Source organism: Hypanus sabinus, chromosome 6 (genome assembly GCF_030144855.1).
Source record: "Hypanus sabinus isolate sHypSab1 chromosome 6, sHypSab1.hap1, whole genome shotgun sequence".
NCBI classification, from domain to species: domain Eukaryota; kingdom Metazoa; phylum Chordata; class Chondrichthyes; order Myliobatiformes; family Dasyatidae; genus Hypanus; species Hypanus sabinus.
Genome location: NC_082711.1, coordinates 16,395,863 through 16,412,805, shown reverse-complemented (window position 1 = coordinate 16,412,805; position 16,943 = coordinate 16,395,863). Strand labels below are relative to the sequence as shown.

The 16,943-nt window shown below is 39.0% G+C and overlaps 1 protein-coding gene across 2 annotated transcripts in view; it reads left to right on the top strand.

Moving 5' to 3' along the window:
* The window catches only part of guk1a (guanylate kinase 1a), a 53,595-nt gene that overhangs the window by 19,869 nt on the left and 16,783 nt on the right, over positions 1 to 16,943 (top strand). The window contains exon 2 of one of the 2 annotated variants that reach the window (XM_059971779.1): positions 10,456 to 10,561. The exons of the other annotated variant lie outside the window; for it this stretch is intronic. The gene's annotated coding sequence lies outside the window, so the exon portion shown is untranslated. The remainder of the gene's footprint in view (positions 1 to 10,455; positions 10,562 to 16,943) is intronic. 2 annotated transcript variants of the gene reach the window in all.

Below are 16,943 nucleotides of genomic sequence, written 5' to 3'. Positions count from 1 at the left end.
ATGAAACTGAAAGCTTTTCAACCAGCACTGAGCATACGTAAGTGTCCTTTTTGTTATATTCTCTTAAGACGCAGAAAGACAATGCAACTCTGAAACAGAAACAGCACAAAGAAGGTAAGATTGGAGGCCAGATAGTCAAGTCTGAATGTGGTCAGTGCCAAAGTTTATATAATCAAGTTTGCTAATCATATTTTTTTGAAAATTCTGAAAAAAAATGACATGGTCATTGCCTGTTTATTGATCTATGGGAACGGATGCATTCTGGTATGTTGCTGTTTTTGTGCTGGAAGTGAGAGACAACTAGTCAGAGTCTTTTGCTTTCCCTCTAACATTTAGGAAGGCAGTCACCTTCCAGCTGACTAGTATCTCATAGATTGGTGTAGAGACAATGAACAGTCCAAGTACACCTGGCTGTGAGAGCGTTGAGCAGGAGTTCTCTAAAACAAAAGTAGGGCAGACAAGGAACATACCATTTCATTCTGTACCTATACTTCCTGGTGATGGATATTTATGTGCTTAGTTCCCACATTGCTTAATGTCACTTAGCAATCTGAAACTGAGGGCATTTTTTTTCATCTTTCACACCTAGAGTACTTAGAAGACATTTCATTCGCTGTATGCTTTTTTTTGTCCTTGTTTTGAAACTTCAATTTCTGGGGTTTGCATTCATATAAGCGGTCCATAATACAATATTCCATAATGTGAAGCCTGTCTCATCTGTACATGCATCAAGAAACACAAGTTGAAAAGATTTATTTACTTTTTTACAGTAATTTAGTGAGAGTGAAATTTATCTCATATATTTGGGTAGTAAGTTGTGATTTTTGTAAGGGGAAATTTCTGTTACCTGAATGTTATAACACAGGTCACTTGTAATCATTGAAAGAATAATGTGGGTAGGTTGAGGGGAATGCAGGTTCACTTTGCTGAATTCACTCATCATGCAAGATGCTGAACTACAACTTGCTTAAGCGTTTCATATATGTCCTGGGCAATGCAAGGAAAATATAAACTGATCATCAGCTCTCATCTTCCTCTGCTGTAGGGAAAACAAACCCAGCCTGTTCAATCTGTCCCCATAACTAATTTCCTCCAATTCGGGCAACACCCTACTGAATCTCTTTTAATCCTTTCCGCTGCACCTTCATCCTTATTGTAGTATGGTGACCAGAAGTGTACACAGTTCTCTTGAGTGTGGTCTAACCAGGTTTTGTAAAACTGCAATATAACTCTTGTACTCTGAGCCCTGATCTATGAAAACCATATGTTTTCTTCTCTATCCTATTAGCCCATGTTTCAACTTTAAGGGAAATATGTACAGTTGGCCCTCCTTATCCGCGGGTTCCGCATGTGCGGATTCAACCAACCACGGATCGGAAAAACCCGAAAGTTCTCTCTCCAGCACTTGTTGTTTGAGCATGTACAGACTTTTTTTGCTTGTTATTATTCCCTAAACAATACAGTATAACAACCATTTACATAGCAGTTACATTGTATTGGGTATTATAAGTAATCTAGAGATGATTTAAAGTACATGGGTGGATGTGCATAGGTTACCGCGGATCAGGAATAAAAAAAACCGTAAGTTCTCTAAGTCGGAACAAGTACATCGGGTATTATTTAGTGTCAGTTAGTCAAATGTTTGTCTTAGTATATAGTACATATTTTACTTTTCTATGCATATAAAACACTTAAGAAACGTATGTATTTCAATAATTAAACCACTGCGTTGCTTAGTAATAATTGTACCTTTCATCAGGACAGGGCCTTCACATGCTCTATTATTCGCAATTTAATTTTTTAAATTGTTCTGATCGTTGACCGACTGTAGTCTAATGCTTTTCTAATGACCGATGGCGTTTCACCTCTTTCCGATCGCTTTATTATTTCCACTTTATTTTCAATTGTGATCGGTTTCTGGAACAGAAACACTGCGGGCAGCGGGTCCCAAGCTCTGCTGGATCTTAAAGTCCACCGCACTGAGCCAGGTTAAATAAGGTCTGGAGCTCTGCTGGGTCCTAAAGTTCTAATGTTTTTCTTAGTATATAGTACATATTTTACCTTTCTATGCATATAAAACACTTGAGAAACATGCGTTTTTCAATAATTAAACCCCTGCGTTGCTTAGTAATAATTGTAGCTTTCATCGGGGCAGGGCCTTTCACATGCTCCATTAAAATTGTGCCGATCATTGACTGACTGTAGCCTAACACTTTTCCAACTGTCAGCCTGAAATTATTAACCTGCTCAGTTGAGGAAAAAACACCAGAGACACGAAATTACCTCTGAAGCGGTTTTTATTCAGAGAGGAGTTCGCAGCCCCACGCACTTCGGGCGTAAGGTAGCCAAGTCCCAATTTATCGGTTTACAAAGGTCATGCTTATACCCAAAAGCAGGGTACTACATTCGCAAATATGGTTACCGATTCAAATTCATGAATTGATTGGCTATTGCATAGCTAAGCACGCAAAATACTCGGAATAAGCATAAACTCAAGCGTAATACTTGGAATGGGTATGGACGCAAGCAAAACACTCGAAATAGGTATATAGCTCAAAATACTTTGCCGAACATATTGTCTTGTGGTCGCAAGGTTCCCTGCCTGGCATTCTATTTTAGTTACTTGTTCCCTGTCCTCCTACACTTCCCCAGTGACGTATCCTCTCCCTGGTCCTGTCTACACATTTTGCTACACTTACCCCTCGCCCACCCCTTCTACACGTACCCCTTTACCCTCTTCACATTCTCACAACGACCGACGGCGTTTCACCCGATTGCTTTATTACTTCAACCTTATTTTCAATCGCGATCGTGATTATTTTCGTGAACAGAAACACTGCGGATTCAGAACTGTGCTGCCAGGTCCTAATGTTCACTGCATGGAGATATATGTTAAATAAAGTCGGGGCTCCGCTGAGTCCTAAAGACCACCGTACTGATACATGTTAAATAAGGGACTTGAGCATCTGCGAATTTTGGTATCCGTGGGGGGTCCTGGAACCAATCCCCTGCGGGTAAAGAGGGCCGACTGTATACATCTTCTATTTGATGTCCCAAAACACATTGTATTTCAATTGTCAGCATTAAATTCCATCTGCCAATAACCTACCCAACATTCCATCAAACCTGTATTAATCCTAGGTAACTTCCTTGTTATGCCTCTGCCAATAGCTGCTTCTCTGCAAAATTGCTGAGATTTTTGGTATCTGACCAGCTCTCAGACTCCACAGGCAGGGCACCTAGTTCAATGTTAGTTGCTCTCCCACAAACAGCTCCATCCTTGATAGATTGAGAGGTTTTCCATACTGTGGACATCTGCTTGCTTTTAATTCAACTGCATTCCTTTCAATCTCTGTAACCTCATGCAGCCCATCTTTGTAAATTCCTGAGCTAAACACTGCTTCATATATAATAATGTTCAGTTTTTGTTTTTGCAGTTTTTTAGTTATAGTTTAGTTAACTTTTCTTGTTCACAGATTTGTGCTGAATTTAAAATATAGCATCAGATCCTGGTGATTTGTTGACTTAGGCCTTTGAAATTGCACTAGATTAAAGCAGTCTGATTTTGGCAGCTTGTTGCTTTAAATACACTTGGTTGTTGTCAGTGAAGTGTTCAGAAGGCCACTTTGTCATGTACAGCTGTCTGATGATCATTTATTGGTGCACATACACTCCCAGTTTGACTAACAAATTAGCACCATTATTTTGCCTTCACATTGACTTGTTATATGTGCGGTCATAATTTTAACATATCAGAGCTTTGTAACATCTGATGGTCCGAAGTATTCTGTTTGGACTGCATTGTGATGCCATTCAGGGCGATGACCAGAAAGACCATTTCTGTTTGTTCCATAATGCATCTTTGATAGTTGTATAAAGGTCAGTAATCTACAAGTAGATTGGATATTGTGAAATTTACCCGTAATATTAAATACAAGAGGACCTTTGCTCCCATAACTTGCACCAATGCCCCACTTTTTATTGACTTGCAGTGGTCCTTGAGCAACAAAATCTTCATGTAAAATTCATAGCTTTACTTTCAATTCCATCCTTTGCCTTATAAGCTCAATTTTTATCTCTCTGCAATTCAGTTTTTAATGTTAATAAATTTTCTACCCTGTATCTTTCAATGGCTGTGCTTTTGAGACTGAACCCTTGATTCAGATGCTCATTTGAAATCCCCCTTGTTACCTTTTCCTTGTTTATGTGAATCTCAGTATCATCACTTGATGATAATTGGCCCTCAAGGCACAGCAACTCATTAATTAGTTACTTACAAGACTAAGGGCCTTTGCTTATGGAGATTTTCATCTCTCCATATTATTTAACAGGTAGATTTAGTCTCCAATTACCAAAGGTTGGATGACCTTTTACAATGGGAGCCTATTATTTTCAATTTTTTCGTATACCACAGAGAAGGGATGAGGTGCTGAGAAAAAAAAATAGAGGGAGCTAGAAAGGAAGCTAAAATGGAGGATTTCAAGGATTGTAATTTCTGGATTCCTGCCTATGCCACACGCCATTTAGGGTGAGAATTGGATTGGATATGGTATATGAACATGTGACTAAAGAATTGGTGCAGGGGACAAGGTTTCAGATTTGTGAATATTGGGGATTCTGGATAGGTTTGTCCTATTGAGGCAGGGGAAATATTACTGGGTAAAGGAACCAAGGTTGACAAGAAGCAAAGATCAGACAGAGCTCTTGAAAGTTATAAACTAGCTATGAAAGAGCTCAATAATGGACTTGAGTATTCTTCATGCAGCTGAAGAACAGGGAGGATGACTAGAGTGAGGGTAGGGCTAGTCGGGGATAAAAGAGGTGACATGCCTGGAGGCAGAGGAGGTAGGGGAAGTCCTTACTGAATACTTTAGTATTCAGAAGTGAGAGGGACCTTGATGAACATGAGGTCGGCGTAGAATGACTAATGTGCTGGCACGTCGAGGTTAAGAAATTTTGGGATTTTTGAAAAATATTAAAATAGATAGGGCCAGATGGGATATATCTCAGGTTACTACAGGAAGTGATTGCTGTGTCTTTGTTGATAATCATTGCATCCCCACTGGTCACAGGAGTAGTACCAGATGATTAGAGGGTGATAAATATTCTTCCCATGTTCAGGAAAGGGAGTGGGGATAAGCATGGCAATTATAGACCAGTGTGCTTTACATCAGTGGTGGACAAACCATTAGAGAGGATTCTCAGAGGCAGGATTTATGAGCATTTTGTGAAGTACAGTCTGATTAGGGATAGTCAGCATGGCTTTGTGAGGGGCAGGTTGTGCCTCACAAGCCCAGCTGACTTTTTCAAGGAACTGACAATACGAATTAAAGAAGGTAGAGCAGTGGATATTGGGGTACATGGATTTTAGTACGGTGTTTGACAAGGATCCTCATGACAGGCTCATTAAGTAAGTCTGGAGGTATGAGATCCTGGGAAAGTTGGTTACATGGATTTGCAATTGGCTTGCTCACAGAAGCTTTATAAATTACTTAGTCGAGGAAGTGGGAGCATAGGTTGGTAAGTTTGCAGACAGGAAAGTTGCTGGTATTTGGGTAATATAGAAAGCTGTCATAGGTTACAGTGGATTATTGCTGGACTGAGCAGTAGCAGACGAAGTTCAATCTGGAGAAGTGTAACGTCATGCACTTTGGAAGCTTGAACTTGAAGGCAGAGTACAAGGTTAATGGCCTGTATTGTTTTATGTTCTATTTGTTAAATTGGTGAATAAATGAGAATTGGCAGGAGAAAATTCTGTCCAATTTAAAATTTATCAGGGTCAGTCAGTGTTTACCTTTAGCTGATGGTGACCATGGAAAACTGGCATTTCTATAATTGTCTTTTCATCCTATTGATGCATATTTCTAGGCAGTCTAACTTATGATTGAATTATGAAGCAGATTAACTTGCATTAATTTGTGAACATGGGGTTGCACGTGCTTTGTGTTCTTAATTTATTGCTTCTTGGATGGCAGGGATATATAATGGATTTTAGTTTTTGGTCCAGTCCCATCTTCATTAGATCTGAGATTCCTAAATTTTAACTTTTGTACCAACCAAAATTACCCTACCAGCTTAGGTTTCCTCTTGTGGGAGGATCTAGAACAGGGATTCCTAATCTGGGGCCCACAGACCCCTTGCTTAATGGTGTTGGTCTATGGCATAAAAAACAGTTGGGAACCCCGATCTAGAACTAGGGCTCACTTTTTTAAAAAAGATGTCACCCATTTAATACTGGGAAAGAAACTCACAGTTGGGGATCATGAATCTGAGGTCCTGTCCTCCAAGGAGAGATGGAAACAGAACCTTTGGATATTATTAGGCAGAAGCAGATGATTTTTTTTTTTGATAAGCAAGGGGTGAAAGGCTACGGTGGGAATGTGTTGTGGTTACAACCAGATCATAATTTTAATAAAGAAAGAGCATGGGCTGAAGAAGCTGTACTGGATCATAACTTGTAAATACCCGCACTTAGAATTTCTCCCGTTTACTCTCCAAAGCTGAGCCACAATTTGGGAATGTCTGAGTTTTATCATGATTGATAGCCACCCCATCCCTGTCTTGCAATTTAGAAAGTTATTGAACCAGTTCAACATTTCTTAAAGATTTGATTATTCCAAAGCCATAGTCTCATAGACTTCTACAGAACAGAAGCCGGCTCTTTGACCCACAGAGTTTGCATTGGCCATCGAATATCCTTTTACACTAATCCCATTTTATTTTCCTATATTCATCTCAACTTCCACCCCCAGATATGATCACTCATCTGTACTCCAAGAGCAATATACAGTGGCCAATTAATTTACCAACCTGCTTGTCTTTGGAAGTTGGGAAGACACCCATCTGGTCTTAGATGGAATGCACAAATTCCATACAGACAGTGCCAGAGTCAGGCTGTGAGACTAATGAATACACTGCCACCACTATGGTCTCACCACTAGGACAGTGAACTGTTCACTGCTTACTTATGCTGTGCACTTAAAATGTATTTTGAATTATATGTTATTAACTTATTTGTGGTAATACAGTGGATTCCAGGTAATTGAGTTACATCGGGACAACTATAGTTTGGCTCGATTCAGCTAAAGTTTCATGGAAATAGTTAAGTATTAAGAAAGACAAAGTACCATTTAATTGAGTAACAATTTATACATTTAAAAGAAATACAGAATATATTAGAACACTACCAATACCTCTACAGTATTATAAAACTGTGTATTTGTTCCTAATAGTTATCGCTGGATGAATTCATCTGGCATGTTCTTTTGGTTGACTGGAAATGAACAAAATCAATACAGACTACTAGTGCAGATAATGGACTGCCATTTTAGACTATTGCATCTTTCCAATCTTTATTTATTTTAATTGTAACATTAAAGGTTGTCTATACCCTCATAATTCCTAACTTGTTGAAGTAGTAAAATTGTTTTGTTTTTACTCCTGGCTGTTTCTGGTAACTCCAAGCCTGAATGCTTGAAGCTGTAGTGAACAAAACAGTTCCAAATTGTCCTGCTGCTTATTTCTCACCAACTATCTGTGACTAAAATCACTGATTTCTCTAAGTCTTAACGGCCACACAAGTGCATGTGACTGACACTAGTTAGAAACTGTTTGGCAATGGTCTCTTGCCCCAATTAAGCAGCATAGTGTCCTGAATAACCAAAGGGAATCCCAGTTATTTTCTTAATTTTTGTTCTTTAAGAGCTGCCCCAATTAACCAATGGCCCAATTAACTGGAATCTGTGGTAACCATGAGGAAATCTGCAGATGCTGGAAATTCAAACAACAACACACACAAAATGCTGGTAGAACACAGCAGGCCAGGCAGCATCTATAGGGGCTGCCTATAGATGTTGCCTGGCCTGCTGTGTTCTACCAGCATTTTGTGTGCGTTGGAATCTGTGGTATTTTGTTTTATGTGCCATGTATGATGTATATTGTGGGTGCAACCATGGTTTGAAGGAATGTTGTTTTGTCTGGTTGTATATATGTACAGTCAGATGACAATAAACTTGAACTTGGGTTGCTGGAACTGTTCTGTGAGATGCACCACTGTGTACCTTATGGGATTTCACTGCTTGAGTTCTTTATTTGCAATTTCATACATCAGGAATTGACAGAAAAACATCTGAATTTCTGTTTGTAAATCTTTCAAGCCAATGTATTAGTTCAGAATAAATTCTTTCTGACCTCTGGATTAATACTAATGTGTGTTATCTGTTCAGAAAGCACACTTTTTGGCTAGTTGCCATTGAGGAATCAGGAATCTTGCCTGTAAATAGGATCAATTGATCTTCAGGTTCTTAAAGTTCCATAAGAGTTGATCTTTGATACTGGGGAGAGCAATATCGTACTATTCGTACTATACCCATTAGGAACTGATATTTAGATGGTTCTCGTGCTGCTGCCAATTATTAATGAAGGCCTATTTCATCTTGAAGAAGGTGTCCATAATGATCAAGTAAAATCTTTCACAGAACAACAGTTTTCTGCTTTCTAAAGTGTTCAAATTTGTGCTATTTGTTTGCTATCAGACTGTCCACTTACACTTCTTCAAAAATTATTCACTATAGAAGAAATTATAAAGCTTCATTTCCCATGCAAACAGCTTGGTTGCCTCCTAACCTTAAAACTGACATTGATTTAAAATAGTTTCATGGTTTCTTTTTGTGTGTGTGACAGTTGGGGGGGGGGGGAAGGATAAGAATTAATGTTTATCCTTAGATAATGGTATCTTCAAGAAAACATACGCTTATCAACTTAATGAAAATGCTAAAGTGTTTCAAAACACTAAAATAAAATGGGACAAGGAGCTGGAGGAATTCTAACAAACAAAAATCTGGGGCAACACACACTGAATCCTAGAGGAGCTCAACAAGTCAGATAGCATCTGTGGAAAAGAGTTAATAGTTAACATTTCAGGCCAAGACCCATCTTCCTCTGTTAGATCCTGTTCTGCAGACCAGTGCAATTTATCTCCATTATCCCATTATAACCCAATTTTAAAGACAGATATCCACTGTCAGTGTTAGCAATGATTACCATGTTTGGCTATGATGAATTAATCAACTATTTAATTATCTAATTCAACTGACTAATTTTGATTCCTGATATATTTTATCAAAAAATTATTTTTTAATTTGAATTAGAACAGTGCAAAGAAGGTCAGAATTAGTTGCTTATTGTGGATTCTGAAACAGATTGTTGTGCCAGGAAGCTGCTTTAAGGTTTGCAGAGTTGGCACACATGGTAGATAAAGGCAAAATAACCAGTCTGAACTACATGGAGGTGATTAAGGGAAATGAGATTAGTGGAGGAGCATTGAGTAAAAAAAAATCAGCCTTTAGTTTGAGTAGTGGGGCAGGTATGAGGGGCTGAATGGGATACTCTTGTCATATTCTTGTGTAACCAGAGGCAATGAAATGTATTGATAATACAATGGAGATTAAGGTTACAAAGCAAGGAAGTGGAAGAATAGAGAATGACCTAGAATTGATTTAGTGCAGAAAGGGAAAATAAAAATAAATAAATTGACCATAAGGTAGGAAAGAAGTGTATTTGATATGTAATAAATAAAATTCCTGAACAATCAATCACAGTATGTTCAGTTGCCTTTCTACAGTTTAAATTGTTCCCATTCTGGGCTAAGTTGGTTGGGAATGCATTGGCATTCATCACCTTGTTTAAAAGCATGTGTCAATTTAATCAGCAACCCTAACTTTCTGTGTCGTGAAAATAACATATAAATCCAACATGATCATAAAAAGCATGGACAAAGATATAATGTGTGTGAAGCTGTGGTTAATAGTACAATTTGAGCAGCATGTTCTGGTTATGTTCAACTTGCAGTGTATATCTCTGTCTCTTGGATTTGCTGGCTTGTTGTGTCCTAATGGCATCTACCATTATTTGCATGCTTGGTTCTCATTAGGAATTTGATCTGGTTGCATTTGACTTTTGGATATTGGCACTGCAGTGTCTATCTAACACATTTTTAGAAATTTATTCCTTTATATGTAACTAAATAGTTAACTGTTTGAGATTTTTAAATAGAACAAACGACTGCTTTCTAAATTTAAAAGTTATGCACTAGTCATTCATTGAGCAATCTCTTAATGCAAAGCAGAGTTTGGGATTTTTTTGGGAACATTATTTGCAAGGATTACTTTGAAATCCCAGTATACCAACAGTATTCCAGACTCAAATGTAGGGTTCAGGAGTGGATTGCATACTTCAACAAAAAATTACTAAAAATATTTTTTCATAATTATATGGTTAGTAATTGCTAGTTGGGATGGGGTTGGAGAAGAATAAGATGGAACTATAAAGCTTTTGAATGCAAATTGAAGTTGCTCTAAATTTAACATGGACTAATGTAGAATAGTAGATTAGTCAATTACCCTGTAGGAAGCTTTAGATTTGTTCACGTGAGTAACTTGAGCGTAATTATTTTAGTCTGGTCAAGTGCTGTGCCACCACCTGAACCCAGTGCTGCTGGTGCTTAGAGAGCTTGAACTGAAATCAGAGGCTGTGATTCAGCAGGAACTAAACAAGATAAACGGTAAGTAACCTGCATCATTGACTAGAGAGAGCAGGCAAATGTTGGGAGTGGGTTCTCAGCTAGATATTCTGTAATGTTCAATGTTCACTCTTAAATGTCAAGAGGCTAATATTTCAGCAACTTTGACAAGAATTTCTTTTTATAATGTAGTATTTTTTCTGTCCATTTTATCTATTATTAATTGAAATATGTTAATTCCCTTCTGTGAGAGCCATGGAATTGAGATCTTCAGCATTATCTTTTAAATGTTTACTATGTTAACTGCTTGTGGTCTTGATGAGCTCTGCAAACTCAACATAAAATTAAACTGAACATACAAAATTCTTTACTCCATTTGGCAGCAATTGGCATTTTCTATTTGTTGTCTTTACATTCATGATTTTATCTTGACCATGAAATAGATTGGAATGAACCTAAGTGTTTAATAATATTTAGAAATTACAGATACTGGAAATTGAAAATAAAAACACAAAATGCTAGAAAGACAATAATGGATAGAGTTAACATTTCAGGTTAAAGGCATCTTTAATTTTACCTAAAGTATGCACTACTGAGCTGTTAGGTTATTGAATGGTTCCCTAGTACAATAACCTCTTCACTTCACTATCTCTTCTTATGGTCTTGCACCTTAGTATTTACCTGCAGCGCACTTAGTCTGTCTCTGTAGCTGTTACACGTCATTGCACATTCTTTGTTCTACCTCAATGAACTGCAATGATTTGATTAACAGTATGCAAGACGAGCTTTCCACTGTATATTGATCCATGTGACAATAATATTCCAATTCCAAATTATAAATTTTTATTGTTTAGTGAAGGGGCTATGATTTAGTTAACGTGGTGGGGCATACTTAACTGGTGCACTTATGGACAAAATTTAACACTGAGTGACATAGAGATATTAGAATAGTGACTAAAACCAGATTTTACACTTATTAGAAAGGCAATCCAGACTTTGGAGGTGCAGTAATTAAAGGTAAGGGTCTACTGTTCCACCACATCTGTGGTGACCATGATGCCAATCTAACTAATGTGCTCGAACATGGTCTGTAACCCTCTACTCTTTGTTCATGTGTCTTAAACATTAATACCGGCTTTTACCACCTTCCATGGAAGTGTGTTCTAGACACTTCTCACTCTGTGTGTTTAAAAATCAAACTTGTCTTGTAAAACTCCTTTAAATATTGCCCCTGCAGTATTTGGCATCCTCATCCTAAGGACGAGACAATTTACCTTAACTATCATATGCCTCTTGTCGACTTCTATCAAGTTGATTGTTGTTCTTTGGTCAAACTCCACTTATAACTAATACCCTCTAATTAAGACAACATCTTGATGAACTTCTGCACCCTTTCCAATTCCTCATATCTTTCCCAAGGTGTGAATTGCATGCATTACTTCAACTGTGACCTAACAAAATGTGACCCCCAGCATGACTCCCAGGTTTTGTATTCAGCACCCTGACAGATGAAGGCAACCATGTCAGACATTTCCTTAACCAGTCTATCCACTTCTGTCATCATTTTCCGAGAAATATGGACTTGCAGCTCAAGATTCTTCTGTATAACAATACTCCTGCCATTTGTTGTTGTTACGAACCCCGTAACTGGGTGTCTTACCAGCAAAGATAGGAGCGGCCGTTGAAGTCTGATGATACTATTTTTAACAGTATTTATTAGTAAAAATACACAAAAATAATATCAATGCAAGTATACAGATAATATATGTCATCAATACTAAACCTAAAAGTGCGGGTATAATAATAATCAATAAGAAATAAGCTCTATCGTTGTCTAGGGGATAATGAATTGTCCAATGGAAATATAAAGTTTGTTTCAGTTCACACAGGCTGCGGTGGTGGTTTGTTGCTGTGTTGCAGTTGTTGGAGAGAGAGAGAGAGAGATAGAAAGAGAAAAGCTTGCCGACTTTCCTTGTTTCGATCTTGATCCGTATCTGTCCTTTAGCTAAACCACTCTTCCGTGATGAGCCCGCCAGCCAGCCAAAGGAGGACACACGCGAGCTCTCACCGGCTTTCGCTATAAAATGCTGTCACTAGATCTCCAGCGTTTCTCCTGGTGCGTCTGAGGGGTGTTCCCCAGACCCTCCTTTTATCCTCACTCACGGGGTCTCAGATATCAATCAGGTTGGGATGATGCAATCCCTCAACCAGACCACTCTGGCTGCCCCCTGAGGGGTTTCATTGAATAGTACAGTACTCAATACACAATTCCTTTTCCAAGAGACAATAGCAGTAATCTCTCTCTTTGACAATAGGAGACATCCCACCTTGTGTATTCTGCATTGTCTATAACAATTGCCTTTTCTGTTATCCTGTGTCTCTCTCTCAGTACTGACATGATGTGTATCTCTCTCATTTCCTGGGTATCAGACCCGAAATAATAGCAATCTTGCGATTCTCAAAAAGGAGGGGGGCGACTTTGCACCCTTCGACCCATTAGAGTGGCTCCACATGCGTGACGTTGTATACTTTTGTCCTGCATTTGACCTCCCAAAGCGTATCACATCTGACTTGTCTGGATTAAAATTCATCTGCCATTTCTCTGCCCTATTTTCCAATTGATCTATATCCTGCTGCACCCTTTGACAACTTTCAAACGTTCATTTATTATCAAAGTATGCTCTCTGAAATTCTTCTCCAGATAGCCATGAAAACCAAAAAAGAAAAGAAAGACAACAGGATCATCAGTCCCCAAATCCCTCCTCCCCACACAGGAAAAATGAACAAAGACGGAACAGGCACATCACCCCCCCCCCCCCCCCCATATTCCCATCTCCCGCACATGCAGAAAGAAAGCATAATACAAAAAAACACACAAAACTATTTAAAAAAAGTCCACAGTCCACGTTCACATCCAAAGTGCAGAAAACTGGGGTAATATTCTCCCTCTCCATATCAGAGTGATCTCACCAGCGATTTAAAAAGGCAGTCTCCCTTCTCTGGCAACAGAGTGATTTCCCCCAGCGATTTTAAAAAGGCAAGCAGCTGGCATTTCAATCTCTTGTTTTAATCAGTGAAATGGTGTCGAACATTGGCTTGCAACTTTCTCGCCAAGAGGTTTCCACACTCTGCCTCTGCCTCCTGGAATCCCTTCAGACTGCAGAGTGCTGAAACACCCAAATGATTTTCAAACTGTCTCACTCTCCCAACAGTTCCAGAATCACATGCAAGGCGAAAAACATAAAAAACATAAAAGAAGTGAAATATATGGTTTCATGATCTATTCAGAAGATGTTGACCAAAGGAGCATTATACACAGGTGCCATCTTGACCAGAAAATAACAGGTTTCACTATCACTGTCTACAACTCCACCTCTTTTTGTCTGCAAACTTATCACCTATGTTTTCATCCCAATTGGTGGCTCCAGCCCTGATCATTGTGGAACACGACCTCCATTTAGAAAAAACACCCTCCACCACTACCTTCTATGGTCTTCTATGGCCATGCCAATTTTGTATCCAACTTTTCAACTTGCCTACCATGCTTTACAAAATTCAGTGAATGTTCTCTAAGCTCAGTGGACAACATTCACTGCCCTCTCTGTCAATTAACCTTGTCACCTCAAAAAATCAAATAGATTGTGAGGCAGGATCTCCACCTTACAAAGCTATGCTGACGATAGCTGATCTAGAATCATAGAAATCTGTAGCACATTACACGCCCTTCAGCCCACAATGTTGGCCCAACCATACTCTAGAATCTGCCTAGAATTAACCCTCTCTTCTAAACTACATGTACCTATCTAAGAGTCTTTTAAAAGATCCTATTTTATCTGCCTCTGCCACCTTCACTGGCAATGCATTCCACACACCCACCATTCTTTGTGTTTAACAAAAACTTAACCTCTGACTTCCCCTTGTATCTACTTCCAAGCACCTTAAAACTATGCCCCCTCACGTTACACACACAAAATGCTGGTGGAACACAGCAGGCCAGGCAGCTTCTATAGGAAGAAGCACTGTCAACGTTTCGGGCTGAGACCCTTTGTCAGGACTAACTGAAGAAATTTGAAAGTAGGAGGGGGAGGAGGAAATGCGAAATGATAGGAGACCGGAAGGGGTGGGGGTGAAGCTAAGAGCTGGAAAGGTGATTGGCAAAAGGGATACAGAGCTGGAGAAGGGAAAGGATCATGGGACGGGAGGCCTAGGGAGAAAGAAAGGGGGAGGGGAGCACCAGAGGGAGATGGAGAACAGGCAGAGTGAAGGGCAGAGAAAGAGAACAAAAAGGGGAGGGGAAAAGATAAATAAATCAGTGATGGGGTAAGAAGGGGAGGAGGGGCATTAACGGAAGTTAGAGAAGTCAATGTTCTTGCCATCAGGTTGGAGGCTCTCATGTTAGCCATTTCAGCCCTGGGAAAAAGCCTGGCTATCCACCCAATCAATGCCTCTCCATGGATCTTTGATAAATCCATGCTTTTCCAAAAATGAATAATCCCTATCCATAAAAATCCTGTCCAAAATTTCTTTTGACAATAATGCAAACCGGCTTAATATTTCCTGGGTTATCTCTGTTGCCTTTTGTGAGCAAAGGTACAACATTGGCTTTTTTCACTATTCTTTTGGAATTTGTGCCTAAAGAAGATGTAAAGATCTCTTTCAAAGCCCCAGCAATCTCTTGCTTCCTTCAGTATTTGGGGATAGATTCTATCAGGTACTTGGGACTTTACCACCTTAATGTCTTACAAGGTGCCAAACCACCTTTCCTTCGTCATATCAACATGCCTTAGAATATCAACTATTGGGGAGAGGTGGGTACAATGGAAAAGAAAGAACAGCAGAAGCTAAGGCTAGTGGATGTGGTGTTCCACTTCATAACTAAAAATATCTGTCTTGTGGCTATGGGTCACAAGAATTTGTCATGTGAAGTTGTAATCCACTTTTCTTATTATTGTCTAAGATCCCTAATCAAGTTTAGAAGCAGTGAGCTGGGAATAGGGATTATATCGACTCACATGAAATTGCCACTGTCTTCAAATTCAGCTAGAATCTCTTGTAAACTTGCACAAATAAAATCTTAGAAATTGTAACCTGAAGGATTAAGAAGTCAAAATGTTTCAATAGGATTTTATTTAACTTGAGGGAGGCATGGGGATGTGCCTGAAAATATGGCAGTTGGACATGTGGGTGAAGGGCTAAGGAATTCATGAGCTGCTGAGGTAGTGTGACTAAGGCTGTAAATGATCCTAGATTATAATAACTAATTGATGGGTTTTAGTGAATGCTTCAGTTATGTTTCAGGTTGAGGTATTGCATATCTGCTGGAGCAGTTTGAGGAGCTGAAAAGGAGTGATTATTTACTGTTTATTTACTTGGAGTAAATGTGAAATAAAAATCCAAGCATGGATGAAATATCTCCAACTACCCAAACAAACAAGGGAGAAATTTTTGCAGGCAATGACCTTCATTTGTCTATCCTCCTGGTGTATGGAAGTGATGTTGAAATATTGAAGGGCTGTTATCTTTCCTTAAAAAGCAAGATTAAACTATAATTATAGTCCAGTTAGCTTAGCTTTTTGGTAGTGGGAAAATAAATAGAATCTATTTTGAGAGATGGAATAAACTTTTAATTAGGAGAGCAAGGATTATTCAAATCCAGTCAGCATGGATTTGTTAAGAGCTGTTTAAATTAATTGCTAAGAAAGGTAGAAACATCTGTAAGGGCAGTGCATTTGATATAATCCATGTGGATTTAAGATGTGGTGGGGGCACTTTTGACAATATTCCACATGGCAAACTGGACAATGAAGCAAAAAATCATGGGATCTAAGAGGGTCCAAACTGGATCTGGAAGTGTCCAGCTGGAATCAAAAGTAATAGTTGATGTGCTTTGACTAAAATGGGTTTTCACCTGGCTCAGTACTCAGTTTGCTTTTGGCATCATCAGGTCCATGGAGACTTGGTAGGTAGGATTTAAAATTGTCTTGGCCTTAAAAAACACAGGGTAGTGGTTGAGAAATATTATTCTGACTGAAGGTCTGTAACTAGTAATGTTCCCCAAGGATAAATGCAGGGTGTAAAAATACAGGTAGGCTGATTAGTAAGCATGCATGATACAAAAATTGATGGTGTTGTGGACAGTGAGGAATTTCAAAGGACACAGCGGAATATAGACTAATTGGAAATAACAGTGCTTAAGAGGCATTAAGATAAGACATTTGCTGGGCAGATGAGATTAGTTTGCATCGACATTGTTGAGTGAGGCCTCCATCAGTCAAAGTTGACCATGAACGCTGCATCCCAGCTATCTAGATTTGCAAGCCTGAGTAGTACAACATGTAGAGCAAACTGTAGCCCATGTAGCAAGCTCCCTCCCTCAATGTATGGGCCCCTGATGAACTCAAAGGAACGACAGAGGCTGATGTAG